This window comes from Puma concolor, chromosome D4 (genome assembly GCF_028749965.1).
Source record: "Puma concolor isolate L17-30 chromosome D4, mPumCon1.1.hap2, whole genome shotgun sequence".
Lineage (NCBI taxonomy): Eukaryota > Metazoa > Chordata > Mammalia > Carnivora > Felidae > Puma > Puma concolor.
Genome location: NC_141679.1, coordinates 94,884,143 through 94,890,701, shown reverse-complemented (window position 1 = coordinate 94,890,701; position 6,559 = coordinate 94,884,143).

The following is a 6,559-nucleotide window of genomic DNA, read 5'->3' as shown; positions in this document are numbered from 1 at the left end:
AGGCTCAAAAATGGGGGACAGACTCCATCTGCCTGGCCATGTGACTTGCGTTCCCCCCAGAGAGTTGATAAGAATAGAAGGGGTGACTGTGGCTGCCCCCATGTAGAGCTGGATCTTCCAGGAGAGTCTGGGGGTCTGGACCCAAATCAGTTATGGAGAAGCCAAGGCCAGAGGGAGTTGCATTTGTAGCAGATGGGACTAAGGTTAGACATCAGAAAGCACTTGCTCTGGTGAGGTGTGTACCAAGATAGACACCCCAGATCCCTTGCTTCCACTCTTCCCCAGCCCCTTTCCTAATACACTCCCGGCCCCCACTCCTCCTGCCCCTTTCTAGAGCCTCCCTTGTCCCTCTTGCCCTCATGATCCTAATTATCCCCCCGCCCCCCGCCCCAGAGTGCTTCACCTCCCTAAAGCAAAGGATGGCTCAAGCTCCGCCCCCTGCCAGTGACATCATTGTTTCCAATAGCAACTGAGGATTCTGCAAACCCAACTGCAAAAGCCCCCAGTAGGGATAATGTAAGGGCGGTCCCTGCACTTAAGTGCTGTTCTGAGCATCAGGCAGGGGAGAAGCCATGCTGTTCCCTCAGGGTCTCACTCCCTGTCCCCTGCAGTCCTCGGCACTAGGCTGATGCTGCCCCCCACCCCTCCAGAGCCAAACACGGACACCGAGGGACATCCCTGGCTCTGAGAGGCAGGGGCTCGGCTCCTGGCATGCTCCCTGTCTCCGCCCCCTTCTCTCTCAATGCCAGGGAATCATTGCTCAGGGGGGCCAACCTCCCACAGCCTGCTGCAGGCCCACACCTCTCTCTGTTCCGGGACTGAGGTCCACAGTGGAAGGACGCAGCAGGCTCACAGAAAGATATACTGAGGATGCTTGGGGGCCCAGAGCTAGCCCCACTTCCACAGGGTCTGTGGTAAGTCTCCAAACTTCTGTGGCCTGTGGCAGATCAGAGCTTGGAGGCTGTGTGGTTGCATGGGGGGCTGGCAGCCAGCTCCGGTGTGGCCCAGGCAGCTCCAGGATGCTTGAGGGAGGAAAGAATTCAGCAGGGGGCTGCAGCCAGAAAGCCCGGCCCCTCCCGTCTACCCCCATCTGCCAGTCGGGTGCTGGGGCCACTCCCATCAGCCCTGGAGGGGCGGTTTCTAAATACGCAGAAATCTGCCAGCTAGTTTTCACGCAGCTGGGAGCTTCAAGTTGGCTGTGGTGGAAACAGTTATGTCAGGGAAATTGTCAGACCCTGCAAATCGGCGCTGATGTTTTCCCTTTAGAGCGTGAGTTTACCGGCAGATCGCCACCTCCCCTGGGCTGCCAACGCTGAAGCTTTTGTCTCAAGCCTCTTGCACAGATTCCAAACATCCAGGGATGGGGTGGAGGCTATGCCTGCCCACCAGACCTCGGTCGCCTCCCATGAGTGAGTCCCTCCTGAGATCTGCCCTCCCCTTTCTTTCCAAGGGGGTTGGTGGTGCAGCCATAGAAGGCCTGGGCCTCGCGTTGCTCCCACTGTGACGGAAGAACCCTCCTGGACTTTGGCGCCTCTGAACCCTCCTCATCAAATTCTGTGGGGAGGACTCAGGGGCCTGGGTGTTTCCACTGGCCTGGGCGGAGAGGGAGGCCTGGGTCTGTCCCAGGCCTCCCCCAGGGGAGATGCTTGAGGCACAGCAGGCCCTATGGAGGGAGCTGCTCCTCCCCTCCCCCACTCCGGGCACCTCCCTGCGAGCGGCTGTCAGTCACCGCACAGCCCTCCTTCGAGCCTCAGTCGATGGGCCGAGGGTTTGGCCCAAGACCGAAGCGGACCGCTCAGGGTTCTTCCGTAGGATTTTGGCCAGATCAGAAACTGGCACAAGAGCCCATCTCTACATCCTCCCTGGAGGTGACTCCCTGAGAATTGGGGCCCAAGAGCCGCTGGTGGACACATTCTGCCAAGAGGAAAGCAGTTTGAGAGGAGGAGGCTGGCGGGCAGGGAGGGGTGTGCAGAAGCTAGGCAGACACCTTGCCCACGGCCCGCCCAGGGGGCAGAGGACAGGCCTTCGTCTGATGTCCACCTGCCGTGAGGGCCTGCCTCCGAATTAGGACTGGGGAAATGCGGCGGGCCGTCAGGAGGCCTGGCCGCTTGTCGACACGGACTGGCGTCGGGCTCTCTGCCCCCTGATCTGGGGACGCCCCAGGACTCCCACAGAGGACAGCCGTAGACACCAGTGATGCCGTCTGGCTTGCTCTCGTGCTGATTTCCACTCGCTTTATCCACATGGTTCTGCTACCTGCCTCCACCACGAGATCGCTCCCACCCCTGTTCCCACACTCTGGTTTCCGCTAAGAAACCAATCTGATGGAGATCGCGCTGACTTTATAGACCAGTTTGTGCAAGACTGCTAGCTTCCCAGCACTGAGTCTCTTTGGTCCATTTATTTTTATTTTTTTAAAATGTTTTTAATGTTTATTTATTTTTGAGACAGAGAGAGACAGAGCATGAATGGGGGAGGGTCAGAGAGAGAGGGAGACACAGAATCCAAAGCAGGCTCCAGGCTCTGAGCTGTCAGCACAGAGCCCAACGCGGGGCTCGAACTCACGGACTGTGAGATCATGACCTGAGCTGAAGTCGGATGCTCAACCGACTGAGCCACCCAAGCGCCCCATCTTTGGTCCATTTATTTAGATCATCTTTACTTTCGGCAACGCTTCGTAGGTTTTAATGGACGGGCGTTGCTGTTATTTTTTTTTATTTAATTTTTTTATTTTTTTAATTTACATCCAAATTAGTTAGCATGTGGTGCAGCAATGGTTTCAGGAGTAGATTCCTTAATGCCCCTTGTCCATTTAGCCCATCCCCCCTCCCCCAACCCCTCCAGCAACCCTCTATTTGTTCTCCATATTTATGAGTCTCTTCTGTTTGGTCCCCCTCCCTGTTTTTACATTATTTTTGTTTCCCTTCCCTTACGTTCATCTGTTTTGTCTCTGAAAGTCCTCATATGCGTGAAGTCATATGATTTTTGTCTTTCTCTAACTGACTAATTTCAGTTAACATAATACCCTCCAGTTCCATTCACATAGTTGCAAATGGCAAGATTTCATTCGTTTTGGTTGCCGAGTGATACTCCATTGTATATATATGCCACATCTTTATCCATTCATCCATTGATGGACATGTGGTCTCTTTCCATACTTTGGCTGTTGTCGATAGGGCTGCCATAAACATGGGGGTGCATGTGTCCCTTCGAAACAGCACTCCTGTATCCCATGGGTAAATGCCTAGTAGTGCAATTGCTGGATCGTAGGGTAGTTCTATTTTTAGTTTTTTGAGGAACCTCCGGACTGTGTCCAGCTTGCACTCCCATGCTGTTATTTTGTTAAATTTCTTCCTAAGTACTTTATTCTCTCTGATGTAATTATGAATGGAATTGTGTTCTTCATTTTATTTCTGGTCTATTCAGTGCTGATATGTAGAAATAAAATTGACTTTTGAGTATGGGGCTGTCCAGACTCATTCATCCTAGTAGGTTTTTTTGTTTGTTGAGCCCTTAGCATTTCCAAACAGGGTCATGTTGTCTCTCAGTAGATGGTTTCCTTCTTCCTCTCCAGTCCGGGTGTCTCTTGTTTCTTTTCTTGCCCAAGTGAGCTGGGTAGAACCTCCATCCATGACAAACACAAGTGTCTGCCTTGTTCCTGATCTCACAGGGGAAGCATTCAGTCTTTCACCAATAAGGACAATGTCAGCTGCAGGATTTGGCAGGTACCCTTACTGGGTTGAGGAAGTGCTCTCCTAGCCCCAGGCTGTTGAGAGTATTTATCAGGAATGGATGTTGGATTTTGTCAAATGCTTTTTCTGCATGTACTTTTTGTGACTTATTTTATTAATATGGTATAGAACACTAATTTGGGAACGTCAAATCAGCCTTACATCCTGGACATAAATCCTCCTTGGTTATGTTATACTTTTTATGTGTTGACACATTGTTTGCTAATGTTTTGTAGAGAATTTTTGCATTTATGTTACTAGTGGATATTTGTCTGTAGTGCCTTATGATGTCTCCGTCTGGTTCTGGTTCTGATATCAGGTTAACACTGGCCTTGTGGAATCAGTTGGACCGTGTTTCCTCCTTTTCTATTTTCTGGAAGAGTTCATGAAAGATCGGTGTTAATTCTTCTTCAAGTTTTTGGTAGAATTCACCAGCAAAAGCCTGGCCTTTTGTTGGGGAGGGAGAAGGGAGGAAGGTTTTAAAATCACGGTTCCAATTTCCTTGTAGGCATATTCATATTTTCTTTTTCTTCCTGCATCAGTTTGGGGAATTTATATGTTTTTAGGAATATATCCATTTCATCTAAACTGATTTATTGACATAAAGTTGTTCACGGTATGCCCTTTAACCCTTTCGATTTCTGTAAGGTCAGCAGTAATGTCCCCTCCTCTATTCCTTTTTTTCCCTTTTGTAAAAAATTTATTTTTTATTTATTTTTTTTTATAAATTTTTTTTCAACGTTTATTTATTTTTGGGACAGAGAGAGACAGAGCATGAACGGGCGAGGGGCAGAGAGAGAGGGAGACACAGAATCGGAAACAGGCTCCAGGCTCTGAGCCATCAGCCCAGAGCCCAACGCGGGGCTCGAACTCACAGACCGCGAGATCGTGACCTGGCTGAAGTCGGATGCTTAACTGACTGTGCCACCCAGGCGCCCCCCAAAATTTATTTTTTATGTAATCTCCACACCCAATGCAGGGCTCAAACTCATGACCCCAAGATCAGGAGTCACCCACTCCAGTCAGCCAGGCTCTCTTGTTTTCCTGATATTATTTTTTCTTCATTGGTCTAAATGTTTGTCGATTTTGTCGACCTTCCCAAAGAAACAACTTTCTGTTTCACTGATTCTGTTATTTTTCTGATTTGTTTCACTGACATCTTCAACTTTTACTCTTCTCCTTGCTTTGGATTTAGTTTGCTCCTTTTCCCCTCAGCTTTTTCGTTTAAAGTGTATTTATTTATTTTGAGAGGGAGCACGCGAGTGAGTGGGAGACGGGCAGAGAGAGAGAGAGAGAGAGAGAGAATCCCAAGCAGGCTCTGCACTGTGAGTGTAGAGCCCAATGCAGGGCTCGAACCCACGAACTGTGAGATCATGACCTGAGACGAAGTCGGATGCTTAACTGACTGAGCCACCCAGGAACCCCTCAACTTCAGACATTTAAAACTTACCTAGATTTATTTCATGGACTAGCACATGTTCTGTGCTGGAAAATGTTCCATATACATTTGAGAAGAACATATAACCTGCTGCTGTTGGGTAGAGTGTTGTATAGATGCCAGTTAGGTCAAAGTGGTTGCTAGCATCGTTCAAGTCTTCCTAACTCTTGCCGGTATTCTGCTGGTACATTGTTCTGCCCATTATTGAGAGTGGAATATTAAATACTATTTTTGAATTATTTATTTTTCTCTTCACTTCTGTAAGTTTTTACTTCATGTATTTTTAGAGCTCTGTTGTTAGGCGCATACATGTTTAATTGTTTTACTGGACAATGATATACTATGAAAACAACCATAAGTGAACTGGAGTGTTTATACTCATATCAGATGAAATCGACTTTAAGACAAAACAATGTTACTAGAGACAAAAAGTTCACCACCCCCCTCAGAATTTTGAAGGTGTGCCTTTCCTTTCTGGGATCAGAGTAATGATGGCTATGGCCGGCCTGCTTTTTCTCTTTGAATTATTCTGAGACCTTCACTGATCCTTGGAAGTCTAAAACTTCACAAGGGTGTGTCTAGCACTGGGTTTTGTTCATCCATCCTGTCTTGAAACGGGAAGGTTTTCAGCTACCAAATTTCTTGTTAGGCTCCGACAATTTTCTCCGTTCTATTTCCCTCTTGTTCTCCTTGCCTAATTAACCCAGAGGGATTCTAAGTATAGTCTGTTGGACCAGCTGTAGCAGCAGCATCCCCTGGTAAGACTTAGGAAATTCAGAACCTCAGGCTTTACCCCAGAGCCCCAGAGCCCCAATATGCATTTTAAGACCTGCAGGGGGCACCTGGGTGGCTTAGTTGGTTACAGGCTCCGTGCTGAGCCTGAAGCCTACTTTTAAAAAGAGATCTGCATGTGGTTTGTCTGCACAAAAAGATCTGAGCGGCACTGGGGCCGACCTCTAATCTTTTCTTTCATGGTATCTTTTTGCTACCACCACACCCCTTTTAGGGTTTTATTTCATATTCTAGCAGATTTCCACTATGTTGTCTTCCAGAATAGTTATGGAGGATTTTTTCAGCAGCAATATTTTTAAAAAATTTTCTTGCTGTTTACTTATTTTTGAGAGACAGAGAGCACGAGCAGCGGAGGGGCAAAGAGAGAGGGAGACACAGAATCTGAAGCAGGTTCCTGGCTCTGAGCTGTTAGCACAGAGCCCGACACGGGGCCCAAACCCATAAACTGTGAGATCATGACCTGAGCCAAAGTCGGACGCTCAACAGACAAAGCCACCCAGGCGCCCCTATGTTTTTAATTTCTCTTGTTCGTTTTCTTTTACCGCAAACGATTCTTATTTAATAGATGCGATGCTTCCTAGAATCTGTCACGGTGTTT